At 38.2% G+C, this 14,976-nt stretch overlaps 1 long non-coding RNA gene across 1 annotated transcript; it reads right to left on the minus strand.

The window, feature by feature from the left end:
- Nucleotides 1–9,295: 9,295 nt before the first annotated feature.
- On the minus strand, nt 9,296–11,860 carry LOC127119777 (uncharacterized). The gene is made up of 3 exons (XR_007802917.1): nt 11,358–11,860; nt 10,236–10,362; nt 9,296–9,734 (listed from the first exon to the last, which is right to left on the minus strand). It is a non-coding gene; the product is annotated as an uncharacterized LOC127119777 (long non-coding RNA).
- Nucleotides 11,861–14,976: the final 3,116 nt, after the last annotated feature.

Below are 14,976 nucleotides of genomic sequence, written 5' to 3' on the forward strand. Positions count from 1 at the left end.
CCATCGATATCGGCCTAGTACCAGGTACCAAGTCAATAGAGAACTCCACTTCACGCTCTGGCGGCAATTCATTCACTTCTTCCGGAAACACATCAGGAAAATCACACACCACAGCTAGATCGCAAATCATCAGTTTATCTTTAGCCTCCAAAGTCGCTAACAGCATAAACAACTCTGCCCCATCAGCTACTTCCTCATCCACTTGTCTCGCTGATAAAAACAAACTCTTTCCCTCCTCAATCTCAGGAAAGATCACAGTCTTATCAAAACAATTGATAGAAACTCGGTTAAACACCAACCAGTTCATACCCAGAATAACATCAATCTGCACTAGTGGAAGACACACTAGGTCCATCCCAAAGTCTCTACCAAAAATGCTCAAAGGACAATTTAAACAAACCGAAGTAGTAGTCACTGAACCCTTCGCAGGAGTATCAATTACCATACTACCAAACATCTCAGATATCTCTAACTTAAGTTTCACAGCACAATCCAAAGATATAAAGGAATGAGTCGCACCTGTGTCAATAATAGCTACAAGAGGAAAGCCATTAATATAATACGTACCTCGGATCAAACGATCATCTGCAGAAGTCTCAGAACCCGATAAAGCAAAGACCTTGCCTCCTGACTGATTCCCTTTCTTCGGCTTCTGACACTGGCTTCCAATATGCCCTTCTTCGCCACAATTAAAACAAATCACTTCTTTGTGCTTGCAATCAGCTACTGCATGACCAATCTTACCACAGCGAAAACACCTCTTTACTTCAGCAGTGCATACATTACTCTTATGACCAGCTTGACCACATTTGAAGCAAACTATACCAGCAGGAGCACCTCCCCCACTAGCTCTCTGAGCCGGAGCAGCTCTTTGCTTCCCCTTTCCAGCTGGAACATCATACGGCTTGCCACGGTTTTGATGTTGCTTGCCTCTGCGATCACTGACAATCTTGTAATGAGCATTATTGTCCTCTTCAAATATCCTGCAGCTATCAACCAATTCAGTGAAAATGCGTATCTTCTGATACCCAATAGCCTTCTTAATTTCAGAGCGCAATTCGTTCTCAAACTTGATGCACTTTGAAAATTCAGCACCACCACCAGTGTAATGAGGATAAAATTTGGACAACTCCACAAATTTCGCAGCATAATCAGTGACAGACATGTTTCCTTGCTTCAGCTCAAGGAATTCAATTTCCTTCTTACCACGGACATCTTCCGGATAATACTTCCTCAGAAATTCCCTACGGAATACATCCCAAGTAATGACTTCACCTGCCACGGTCAACCTCTCGTGAGTCTCTAGCCACCAGTCATCAGCTTCGACTGCTAGCATGTGAGTACCATACCGAACCTTCTGAGCTGGAGTGCAATCCATAACACGGAAGATTCTCTCAATCTCTTTCAACCATCCCAAGGCTGCATCTGGATCATGCTTCCCTTTAAACACCGGCGGATTCTCTCTCTGAAAAGTCGCCAAGCTACGTGACCCAGCATCACCACCAGCATTTGGCAAGTTCTGCACCGCTTGTGCCATTGCTTGCATTGCGGCAGCCATTGCAGCGTCATTCCTTCCAGCCATTTCAACTTATCAATACAACACAACTTAACGTTAGATTAATAACAATTACACAATTGTTAGACAGTAACGACACGACAACTGGCCGGACAGACCGACCTGCTCTGATACCACTAATGTAACACCCTTCTAAATACCCCAAATATTTAATTAAAACAACAGCATATAAATCAATATCAGAGTAATCATGCACCAAGGGTGTCACATAATACTTCACATAATTCACCGTAAAAATCAGTCATGCTCATTATTTAATTCAACATAAACACTTCTTTACAAATTCGCAGCGGATAGAAACATTCAACATCTGTAATATCTTAAAATTAACATTTATTCAACAAATAAAACATCCCGTCCCGATGTTACATCTATCAGAGCATGACCCACTAAAACCACTCTAGACTTCAAGCACTAGCTTCTACTCAACTCACTGCTCGTTACCTGAAAAATATAACTGTAAGGGTGAGTTCCTCAATCGATATAACAAATATTATAAATCATCATGTTATGTTAAGTAACTTTACACGTTAATCACCCACATCATATCATGCATTCGGTAGCAGCATATTCAACTCAACATCATATTCAAACACAACGTAATTGCAACTCAAATGAGACTCGACTCTTCATGCATGTGGTACCATTTGGAGTAAAACTCCCAACTTAAAATCATTGCCAGTTTAGTGGGCATCAAGGCATAAGCCTTCAACTTTCAACTTAAAAATTTTGCCAATCCAGGCCAACGTGGTGTGAGCAAAAGCCCCATAATTTTGCCAATCCAGGCCAACGTGGTGTGAGCAAAAGCCCCGACTTAATGCATATGAATGTATATGGCATGTACGACTTGAAAGTTCAACAACATAATAACAACGACAACATAACAGCTTCTTCAGCAACAACAACTTAAAAATCAACTTTGGCTCATCAGCCTACAACTCAGCATTTTCAACAAAACAACTTATATTCAACTTTGGCTCATCAGCCTACAACTTAATATTTTCCACAAAAACAACTTATCAACATATTTGCATCAACATTTCACAACATAGACTCCACGAATTTATTTATCACAATTGGATACAATAGGCCAATCACCAACTACACTTACATCATAAAAATCAACCATTTTTACATACTGCAACAGTGTTAACCGGTTAACGCTATAGGTTAACCGGTTAACGCAGGAAAATTTACACTTCCAGGCAAAACGCAACAGTGTTAACCGGTTAACGCTATAGGTTAACGGTTAACGCAGGCAAAACTCAACATTTTCACAATTTATAACAGTGTTAACCGGTTAACACCCTGGGTTAACCGGTTAACGCAGGCGAAACAGCAGTTCCTGCGCTAACACAAGGCAGAATGCAGAGTTTCCGCATTTTCCGCCGTTGGAGGACTTCCGGACCTCCGATTCAACTTCCGTAAAAAGCTGTACGCTCAGAAATTCACAATACACTCAAACACAAATTCAATTTCAGCTTTAATACAACTCATTCAACATAATTTCTCAGCATTCTAAATCCCAATTAGGGTCAATCGACGGCTTATCACTACCCATTACATGTTAATCGATAATACCCATTAAACGACGATAAACCCCCCTTACCTGAGATAATCCGGCAATTCTTAGAGCTTCAAGCTTTTCCGTTCTTCAACCTTTGCTCTTGCTCCTTCTCTTGCCCTTTTCCTCTTTCACGATGCTTCTCTGCTTTTTCACGTAAAACCCTTCTGTTCCAAAATGAGACTCTTTCTCTTATTTCCAACTTATATATTTTCCAAATAATTATTATTCCAATTAATAATAATAATAATCCAATAATTCAACTTTATTTAATTAAATTAATAAAATAATATTAACTCAATTAAATAATTCTCTTATTTTAATCGGGGTGTTACATCTTCCCTTTGCTCACATTACATGTTGTAGATTGTGGATCTTAACCCAAGATCTATAGAGTCATTAACTCGTGGAGAGAATTCCAACTTTCTGAACTCCCACACCTTCTGATATTCAATGCTCTCCCTGACCAGGGATAAGAGCCATGAGGCACACCCCTCATATCCTTTCATCTGCTTCACCTTAACTCTCAATGTTAAGGTTAAGAGCACCATTCACCCCATTCCAGTTGACTTTAAAGTCTAACCCTTGCTTGAGCCTAATTGCTTGGTTATAGTGTGTGCTAAATGACTTTGTTTGATTAATTGCTTGATTCATCTGTACATGTTTGCTTGTTTGCCTTTGTGCATTTATCATCATTAGTTGCTCATTAGTGCATGATCATCACTTCATATCTTTGTGATCCATCTTTGTTTGCCCATTGAGGACAACTGTAAGTCCATTCATTGGCCATTGTTCCTATGATTTGGAAGGGATAGAGTGTAAGACCATTTCAGTTGGCCACTTATGTCCATTGCTTCTGTTTGTATGTTGTATGTGAGGATGCAATTGTAAGTCCATGTTGTTGGCATTTGTATTCCTATGATCATCCTGTGGAGATTGGAATAAGTCCATTTATTGGCATCTGACATCCATATTCTGTTTGCCTTAGGAGATTGGAATAAGTCCATTTGTTGGCATATGATATCCTTGTTTTGTTTTAGGAGATTGGTGTAAATCCATTTATTGGTATCCGGCATCCGCTTTTGCTTTGTGAGATTGGAATAAGTCCATTTATTGGCATCCGGTATCATTGTTTTGTTTTAGGAGATTGGTATAAATCCATTGATTGGTATCCGGTATCCGCTTTTGTTTGTGAGATTGGTATAAGTCCATTGATGGCATCCGGTATCACCGTGCTGTTATTTGCTTACTTGCTTTGTTGCCTTATTCCGAAGGACACACTTGAATCATCTTTATATGATTTCAAGAGGTGAACTTCTAGGAAGTTTTACACTCCTTCATCCACATCCTTTTTGTTTCAAAACCCCTTTTCACTTGTTGATTTTAAAACTTGTAAATACATGTTGTGCAAACATTCTCATCTCTTTTCAAATTAGAAACCTGGACCTTAAGTCCTTGACTTTTCAAACTTCACTTTTGATAACACTTCTTTCTGAATTGAACCTAAATCATACTTTGACCATCCTTTTATGAATACTCATAATCAATTAACTTCACCCATTCAATTGTTTTGTGGCTTTGTCCATTGTTAATATGTTTTCATACATTAGCCATATGTTTCAATTACCATAGTGGTTGATGTAAATCTTACCTTATCCTTAGTGAGTTGATTGTAAGTCTTCCATACTTATTATAGGGTTAACCCCTCACTAGTATGTTGAAGTCGTCCTCGCATGGTAGATTGTTGATTCAGGTTGAGTTTTCTCCCATTGGTAATGAAAAGCCTTAGTGCTCTTGTTTTAAAACGAATTCACTAATTTTTGGAAATCTTTTATCCGAACTACGGCATTTTGATCCTTTACCTTTGTATGGAAAGGTACGTAGGCAACGGGTTCATCCGTTCAAACACAAAAAAATAATAAATTGTATATTCTTTTCTCATCTTCCCAATCATGTTTGCACGATATGTCATAAACAAATAAATTTTTTATTCAACAAGTGTGAAAAGGGCTCCCTAGGAGTACCTAGGACGTTTTGGGTGCCTAACACCTTCCCATTGCGTAATTTACCCCTTACCCAGATTCTCTGATCTTTTTATTAGTTTTCTATGTGTAAAACTTCTTAGGCTTTTGTTCGCTTTTTAGCCAGTCCTTTGGATAAATAAAAGTGCGGTGGCGACTCGATTTCTTTGTATGCTTTGCTTATGGTTTAATCAATAAATCATATAGCGACGAATACACCGCTACAGAAAAGTGGCGACTCTGCTGGGGATGAACAAAGCCTTCCTTGGTGGTTTTGCCTACCTTTCACCCTTGTTGTATGATATTTGTTTATGTGTTATTTGACATATTTTTGTACAATTTGGGATAACTGTATTGATTGTAATGTTTGAATTGCTTGATATACAATTGTTGTTTGCTTTGGTGATCTCTGTGAGATGAGTTCTACACCCGAACTCGAGTGCACTCTAGGATAGGAGAATGGCGTAGTCTTGTTGACTGGTGTGGAGTATTCCTTAGCCAGTTGACTTGCGAGTCCATTCACTTGGTGGAGGTCATGTTGGATTAATAATGTCACACAAGTTATTTGTGGTTAGGCATTATTCTTTCAATCATGTGCCTTAGAAGCCAAGGACCGCAGTTTACCAAGCCCATCTTGGCCTATTTTTAGGACGTAGTGCGGAAGTCGTTCAGATGTCAGATCTGATGCGATTGTTACGCGATACTACACTCATAAGAGTCTCTCTTGAGAATATTTTTGGAATACGAGTATTCGTTCCTCCGATAATATTCGAAAGATGGGACGATGATTATGGGAACCTCTGGTAGAACATGTCTGGCAGGTTTAAACCCTAGTACACTCCCTTTGGGTGGTTCTTAACCAGGACTCCATGCTCGTGACTCTCAGCAAACCCGTGATTCGTGGTTGAGTCGTTCGGACATCCTTAATATCAATGGAACTTGGGCGTCGATAAGGTGTAAACCATAATCCGCCAAAATGGATGGTTGATATTAAGGATGATTGAGTCGGTTCATGTACCGCTAATATCAATGGAACTTGGGTGTTGATAAGGTGAAAACCTAAATCCACCAAAATGGATGATTGATATTAGGGATACAATGCGCTTTCCCATGACCTTTGTCTGGTGTGACTTGCTTGATCCTTGAATGTGATTATTGCATTCATGCATTCATGCATTCATCTGCACTTCATGTCATCAGAAAAAAGAAAATTTTCAAGGAACTTAAAGGGTTTATTTGCAAAATTTTCAGACATGGAAAGACCAAAAAGGCATACAAAGAAGTACAGCTTTAGACAGCCTGATGTGAAAGAGTTAAGGAATCTGACATCTTATGTATTAGATCCCTTGGGTTTCAAAGCTCGTTATGGGAAGCTTCTGCCTCTATTGACTACTCAGGTTGATGAGGGTTTGATGAGTACTCTGGCTCAGTTTTATGATCCTCTGTATCATTGCTTCTCTTTTCCGGACTTCCAGTTACTGCCGACTTTGGAGGAGTATTCTCATCTTATTGGGATTCCGATTCTGGATCAGGTGCCGTTTAGTGGCTTAGAGAGTATTCCGACTGCTCGAGAGATCGCAGACTTGTTGCACATAGATGAAGCTTTGATTAAGGCTAATTTGACTACCAAAGGTGGAATTCAGGGTCTTCCTTCCGATTTCCTCGTCGCTCAAGCTACCGTTTATGGGAAGTCCATGAGTGAGGATGCCTTTGAGGCTTTATTTGTGCTGCTCATCTATGGATTGGTTTTATTCCCCAACATCGACAAATTTGTGGATGTGAACGCCATTAGGATCTTTTCAGTTCTTAATCCCGTTCCGACTCTGTTGGGTGATGCCTATTTCTCTTTGCATCTGAGGAATGCAAAGGGTGGAGGAGTTATTGTGTGCTGTCTGCCTTTGCTGTACAAGTGGTTTATTTCACACTTGCCGCAGACACTTGCTTTCAAGAAGAACAAGAGTTGTCTACGGTGGTCTCAGAGACTTATGTCTCTCACTAATGATGATATCTCTTGGTATGATCGCGTGTATGATACTATGCAGATTATTGACTACTGTGGTGAATTCCCTAATGTGCCTCTTCTTGGTACATGTGGTGGGATCAGCTACAATCCTATACTAGCACGTTGTCAACTTGGGTTCTCCCTAAAGGATAAACCTCATAACATTCTGTTAGAAGGTGTATTCTTTCAGGAGGGTAAAGATCCCCAAGGCCTGAAAGCCAGATTTGTCCGCGCTTGGCGCAAGATCTGCAAGAAGAGTAGGAATGAGCTAGGTCCGAAGAACTGCATTGCTTTGGAACCTTATACCTCCTGGGTCAGACAGAGAGTTGTTGTGTACCTTATGCCATATGATCATCCGAGACCTACACCATTGGATGTGGCTGGGCCTTCAACCCTCCCTAACCAACGTGTAGAGGAGTTGAGAGAAGAAGATCTTTCACGTGCTTGGATCCGTGAAAGAGAGGAATTACTTCATCAAATCAAGGAGAAGGACGCTCTGATTGAGTTTCTTGAGCATCGGGTGATCGACGATCCAAACGATACTTGGACTTCTCTGCTTCCTCAGTCTTCCAAATTCTGGAAGAGGAAGTATGATCGACTTGCAAAAGAGAAAGAAGATATGGAAGCAGCCTATGAGAGAGAGATCAAGAAGCTGTGTGTTTCTCGTCTTCCAGCATCCCGAGCTTCTAGGGATCCATAGGATGTTATTTTCCTTTTCTCTTTGTAATATGATCGAAAATGCTGTACTTCTTTGTCTTCGAATATATTGAATGAGATATTTTCCATATGAAATTAAATTGCTTTAAATGATCAAAAATTTGCAAATAAATGCCCTAAAAGTTCCTTGAAAATAAAAACAAAGCATATGCACAAACATCTCATGCATCATTTTGCATAAGCAGGTGTCGTTCTTGGTCTTCTTGTCTATGGCCTAACTTTGTGCTCTTCATTTATTTTGAAGACAAGCTGACTCACCGGTACTATACAAGAGCCAATTCTTCCAGAGTAATGGATCAGTTGGAACAAGAGAACCGTGAATTGAAGGAAGAGGTCGCCAGACTTGGCGCTTTGATGGAGCAACTCCTTGCTGCCCAGAATCAACCTGCTCAGCCTCCTGCAACTCCTGTCCAAAGGACAGTCATTTCAGATATTGTAGCTCCGACTGTGCCTGCCGCCAGTGCTCATTTTGTGCTCAATGCCATGCCAGCCGGGTTTCCTTGGGGTATGCCTCCGGGTTTCATGCCAGATATTCCCGCTCCAACTTTTGCTCATATGCCGGCATCTAGCCCGGTCCCTGTTGCTGCTTTCTCAAATCTTGAGGATGTTAGGCGTGTTCGTTCCATGCCCTCTTGGAACCTGAGCCCGGGTTTTTTGAAGTTGTTCCATTGGATGAGGGATTTTGTTCCTAACAATGTTAACACACTTCGACTCAGATCTGTATTTAAATTCATGGTCTCTCTCAAGAGTATTAGCGTCCTAAAATAATTTTTGTCATTGCTAACATCCTAGGAACCCCCATTTGCATTGACTCGACATCTAATAGACCACCTCTAGAGAGGTCTTTAGGACATTGTGTCTGTGTGTTAGTGGACATGGAATTATTGAAAGAATGGAGAGAGAGAAATTTGGTGGAAAGAGTTGGGTTCACTTTCTTCGTTGGTATAGATTATTAGAAAGTTCCAGAATTGTGCCATTTCAACACAGCTTTATGTCACTCTGATGTAAGCTGCAAAAGGAAACCCCAACTTCAGGAAAGGGATATGGGTAGAAGAATTGATCCTATGAAAACAAAGGTAGTCTATAGAGAAAAGGAACAAATGCATTCTACTGTTGTTGTGAATCATGATAAAGGTGACCAGAAACAAGTGCATCCTACATTGACTAGTGATGACCACTTCTCTTGGACTCAAAGTTGTGGAACCCTAATCTTTTATCTTTGACACTTGTGGATCATGTGGATTGCATCATGACATTGGAATTGATTATGGATTGCAAGTTTCAATTGGTCAACCATGAAAGATTGACTTTGACTGATTAATCTCTTTATGGGCTTTTTCAATACACTAGTCCATTAATTGTTTGGTTTGGATTCAAGGCTGGGCATTACAGTTCATAATTTGTACAAGATCAAGTTTCATTCAAAGATCAAAGTTCAATTCAAATTCAAATATTCAAATGCCAATTTGGAGGGAAAAGTGTTTTCTTGAAGAACAAGTTACATTGCCATTCAAGGATCAATTTGCATTACAAACCATCAAATATACACTACGCAAGAGTCAAAAACAGAATCTACACAAGATTTTACACATTTTGACCTAGAGTTGATTTTTAGTCAACTGTTGACTTTTTGGTCAAACAGTTGACCAAAGTCAACTAACTATTCTAAAACCTAATCCCACTTTTTCTTCATCTTCAAGGCATTCTTTTTTTTGTGCTTCCCATATCTTCAAAGAGCATTCCAAATATCTTCATGGTGCCATGCTATGCCAATTTTGTTGCCATGATTAAATCTTCATGAACCTTGTATGTCATGCCATCCCATGCCCAAATCATCTCATATGCATAATGACCCTGCAACAAACAAATCAAAATTCAACATGACTACACCAATTCAAGCCAAACTTTTTCCACAACATTCCAATTGATAACTCGAGCATTGTGTCACATTCATTAACTACACAAAACTAACACATCAATTCCATACTAACTACACTTCAATGAAATAATTGCACCTAATAACTAATCCTAATTCTAACTATTTTTATTTAACTAACTACTATTTGAAATTGACATTTTTCAATTAACCATAACAGTATACTAAATTCCCTCACTAATTTCCTAAAACTCATACCACTCACTGTTATGGTTCAACTAACATTAGTAGCTCAATCTAGCTTACTATCTAATTTGTTTTCAATTCAAAATCAATAACTACAACACAACCAAAACATTATCTATACTAATACCATTCAGTAATTAACATCATCAATTTACATGAAGTCTAACAATCAGCTACATGCCCTGATTCAACACAACTAACGATTAACAATACTGACATAACCAGTTCATTACCAGGGTATGAGAACAAGGGAAAGTTGACAAATGTATCAAGTGCAGAAGTTTGGAAAGATTAGTCCTCTTCAAATCTGATAAAGTGGCAAGTGACATAGGGCAGCCTGTAGAAGGAATTGAAGCAGAACTGTTGCAGAACATAGGAAGCCAGATTAAGATCATTGAAATTCAAAACCGATTAACTAATTTCTGCCACTAATATTCAACTAACTATATAACATTTCATCAACATCAATAAATAATCTAAGTGTTTCTCTAACAACTTAGCATTAACAATCACTAATAGACTAACTTCAGACCTAATTTCACTAATTCAAATTCAATGCTAACATAAAAGTACTTCAATAACTGACAGGTTAGTGACTTTTTTTCCTACCTAATTCTTCTTCACATCAAAGTTAACTAGCTCAGTTCATTAACAAACATCAATACCATCCTCACTATGCTAATAGAATCATTAGTTAACTAATCTACAATTCAAACAAACTAACTAACCAACTCATTCTATTAAAAAAACTCACTGCAAGATTTAAGCAACAATGAATTCATAACAGTTTCTCAACTAACTACAACTAATTGAATTCCATATTCATAACTAACTTCACTTTTCAACCCCATAAACAATCACAAATTGTTAGTAGTTCATTCTAATTCACCATAATCTATAACGACTAACTTCCAATTCAATCTAACTATCATTAATAGTTCACTAACATTGTTAAGTCCCCTAACCAATTTACCATTTGAATGAACTACCTTTAACAGTGCCTTAACCATAACAAACTCTGCCCTAAATCTTTGCCCAAAACAGTTATGATCACTCATCTATATAACTACCATTCCCTCCTTGTTCTCATGCAACCATTCTCATTCTGAAAACTTTGATCATTATGCAACTCGATCTCTCTCCCTCTCAACTCACCAAGAGCTCCAAAATACTCCATTATTGATCAAGCTTATCCTTAAAGCTTGCTGCAAATTAAGCATTAGCCACTCCTCTATCCTACTCCCATCACTCATGCACTCATCATCAAAGACATGAAGATTTCACCTACAGACTAAAGTGGTAGAAGAAGAAGAAAGAAGAAGAATAGCAAGGAGGGAAAAGTTCGAACTGCTTACCTATATGGTGTTCTATCTTCATTAGCATCCTCATCTTCAAAGCTCCCCAAGGTGAACCTCGACCTTACAGGTTGGTAGCTCCCTCCATTTCTTCTTCTTTCATATCGAACTGGTTACCAATATGTAGAGGACATTAAAGGGAATCAAAGCCTCAAGGTTGTGTGGTTTGATTCCCCTCCGTTTCGATTTAATTTCACTTTCTTAGGGTCTAGGGTTCTTCAAGGTTTTGGTTTGGTTTAGATATTTCATTGCGTTTCAGAGGAAATTGATGCTAGAATAGAAGAGATGAGGTGGAAAGGGTTGAGATGGTGGTTGTTTGAGGTTTATCTGGAATGCTCTGCCGCCTCCGGCGCGGCGGAGAGATTTCCGGTGGTGGAGACGTTTCAAGAGGGAGAGAGAGTTCAGGTGATGAATTGTGAAAATGAATGAGGGTGAGTCTGAATCTCTCGCCCTGTCCTCATTCACATTGGGATTCAAGCGCCCTAAAGCCCAAAGGTCGTATTTCCCACACATTCCTGATTACTCATTCATACCCTGTTTGTTCTGAACTCAACCAAAGCCACTATGGGACTTCTGATGTTAGGCCCTGCACCATTTTGCTTGACCATATGCCCCTGCAGGTCCATGCACCCCTTTGTTTTGTTTTGTTTTTTTTGTTTTTTTTGTTTTTTAGTTTATCTCTATCTCTTTTAATTTGTTTTAATACACATTAGTTTTCTTATTTTTAGTCAATACACATTTTGATGCTTTTTTTACACATTTTTATTTTGCTTAAGAAGGAAAAATACTTTGAAAATTAAATAAAAATAGTAATGCACTTATGTTTTAATTAGAATTTAAGTAGGATTAGTTTTAGGATAATTTTCAATTGTTTTTTTTAGAAATTGATAAACATGATAATATTATATTTATATTTTAATTAGCTAGTTATTTCTTTAGAAATTAATATGCATGATAACATTTTAGTTTCTTTAGGATTCTAGTCCTTGATCACAAATCAATGTGCTTGTAATCCATATCTTGATCATATCCCTTAGTGATTGATTGATCAAAGTCAATTTTAATCAATTAATCACTCCACATTTGTCTATTTCCCATATCCAGCCAAGTGATCATGAGCTTCTTGATCACTTGATAGGATTAGTCTTCTGCATTGGCATTACATCGGATCTCTCAAGATAAACTCAGACTCAAGACTTCATACTCAAGTCAAACTCAAGCTCAAGACATCATGCAAGACCTTGGAGACTCTGGACATCAAGACTGGATCATTGCTTCATCATTCAAGCACAATAAAAAGATTATTCTTCAACATTTGTCAGTCATGATGCAAGTTGTGCGCCACGAGCCTTAAGCAACGAAGAAGAATAAGAGGGATTATTCTTATCCTTGTTCTGAGTATCTTTGGGTACGGGGCTTAAGCCCCAATTATTCAAAGTATTCGCCTTCGTTCATAAACTTTAGTTTAATTCAAATCAAATGACTTTCAAGTTTTCTTCCCCACAAATCACACTGCAACAATTTTTATCAACAATACTTGTCTCTTTGGACCAAAGATGATCTTTTTTGGAATCCATACCTTCTTTGGGTAATCATCTCATGGTTAAACACTCATATCTGAACCAAATTCTTTCATAGATTACCCTGTAGAGCTTCGCGCTCTAGCAACCTTCATGCATTGCCATGTAGAGCTTCGTGCTCTAACAACCTTCATGCATTCCCCTACGAGCTTCGGGCTTGAGCATGACCTTTAATTTTCCCTGTGTAGCTCCATGCTCTACAACTCATGCATACTCTATGAGATCTGTTCTCAGGTAGATCATTCATTCCCTATAGGTTTTATGCTTAGGCAACCCCATTTCTGTCCTGTAAGCTTTATGCTTAGGTAAAACCTTTTTGTAAGTCTTGATCCCTGGATCTAGGAAAAACCCTACAATCCTGCATTGATCACAACATTTACTGGTTAACGCCACACTCTTTGGTTCGTATACACCTACCTTATGGATTCAAATATAATAATCTTGGTTCAAACAATACTTTCACCACACCTCAAACAACACTTTTCCCAATTAATTCAAACTTCTTTTCAAGAAAGGTCTCTTTCTTTTTCTATTCAATCAAATCTTTCTTTTTCTTTTATCACGCAAGCCTTTTTCAAAATAATTTTCCTTTCTTTTCATAAAATAACTTTTATAATTCATTCCTTAGCAGTCAGACTAAAATCTTAGAGCATCCAAACAAGGATCAAATCATATAACATCTACACACTTCTAGGATACGATTATAAGTGTTCCCTACAAACATCCAACACATCCGTATTTATTAACATGAACTTTGGAGCTTTGATTTTCTCATTGCACTATGAGAATACGTAGGCACGAGGACTTGAATCATTGGCGAGCACATTAATTAATAAACTTATTTTTTCCCTTTAATAATTTGCAATTAACCTTTAGATAATAACACTCATTCGCGCAAAGAACAATCAAAATGGTTCTCGTTAAGTACAACTGATGTGAGGGGTGTTAATACTTTCCCCTCGAATTATCGACTTCCTTACCCTGTTCCTCTTCCACTGGGTTTTATCAATATTTTCCCTTTCCTTCTGGAATAAATAAAGTTTGGTGGCGACTATGTTGCATGCAATAAGCTTAGGTATTTTCATGGCGCGACATGTTTCTAACACGGTAGGGTTCAAATGTTATAATTTTATTACCCTTTTCTTCCCTAAAATGAGATTAATTATTAGGATTGATCTGCACTTTGAAAAAATATGAATATAAGTTTTTCGTAATTTATAAAATTTACAAGCTTGGAAATGGGTGATCCTCTGAAATTTCTAAGACGGGTGAAAGATATTCCCTTTGCAGCAATAAGAGTGTTTGCTACCGATTTTTATAACATATATTGAGCGGGTAAAATGGATTTTCAAACACTTGCTTTAATTAAAGAATATGGTTTTGATCTTGGGTAGAGATATAAAAAAATACCTATATGATAAAGCATCAATGATAAGGCCCCATACTTAGCCCCATTTTATTAGACCCCCTAATACATGAACATTTTTGGGAATTTCTTATCGCACCTTATGGGGTGGAAAAACACCATATAGAAAATCGAAAATGCCCCTCAAATTTCGGAGATGTATCTCCGAAGGCACTTTGTCTTAAATCAAAATGTTATCTGGTCCGAAGATGCATCTCTGAAATATTTTAAATCATACATAATAAATCCCACTCGGAAAGGCATTTTACATGTTTATTGTTCCGGATATGTCAAAATACATTACAAAGTAGAATGAAGTGAAAATAAAATACAATCCATAATGCATTTAAAGTATAACTACAATATACTATTGCGTATACGGGACTGCAGCTCCTCAGGCTCCTTGGCCTCCTCTATCCCCCATCCTCTAACACTCTCTCTGGTACATTAGTGCCTCTTGTGCCTTTGTCATAATGGGATCTAGGACCTGCCTCACCTTATGCCCATCAGGAAAGATACATTTGTCAATGCCTGACTACACAATCTCCATGATGCAACAAAATCTAGGCAAGACATCATAAGCATGATCTAATTGTATTTACTCCTCCTCTAGTATCTCGTGATGAGTTGGTAC

This window comes from Lathyrus oleraceus, chromosome 1 (genome assembly GCF_024323335.1).
Source record: "Lathyrus oleraceus cultivar Zhongwan6 chromosome 1, CAAS_Psat_ZW6_1.0, whole genome shotgun sequence".
In the NCBI taxonomy this organism is placed as follows: Eukaryota; Viridiplantae; Streptophyta; class Magnoliopsida; order Fabales; family Fabaceae; genus Lathyrus; species Lathyrus oleraceus.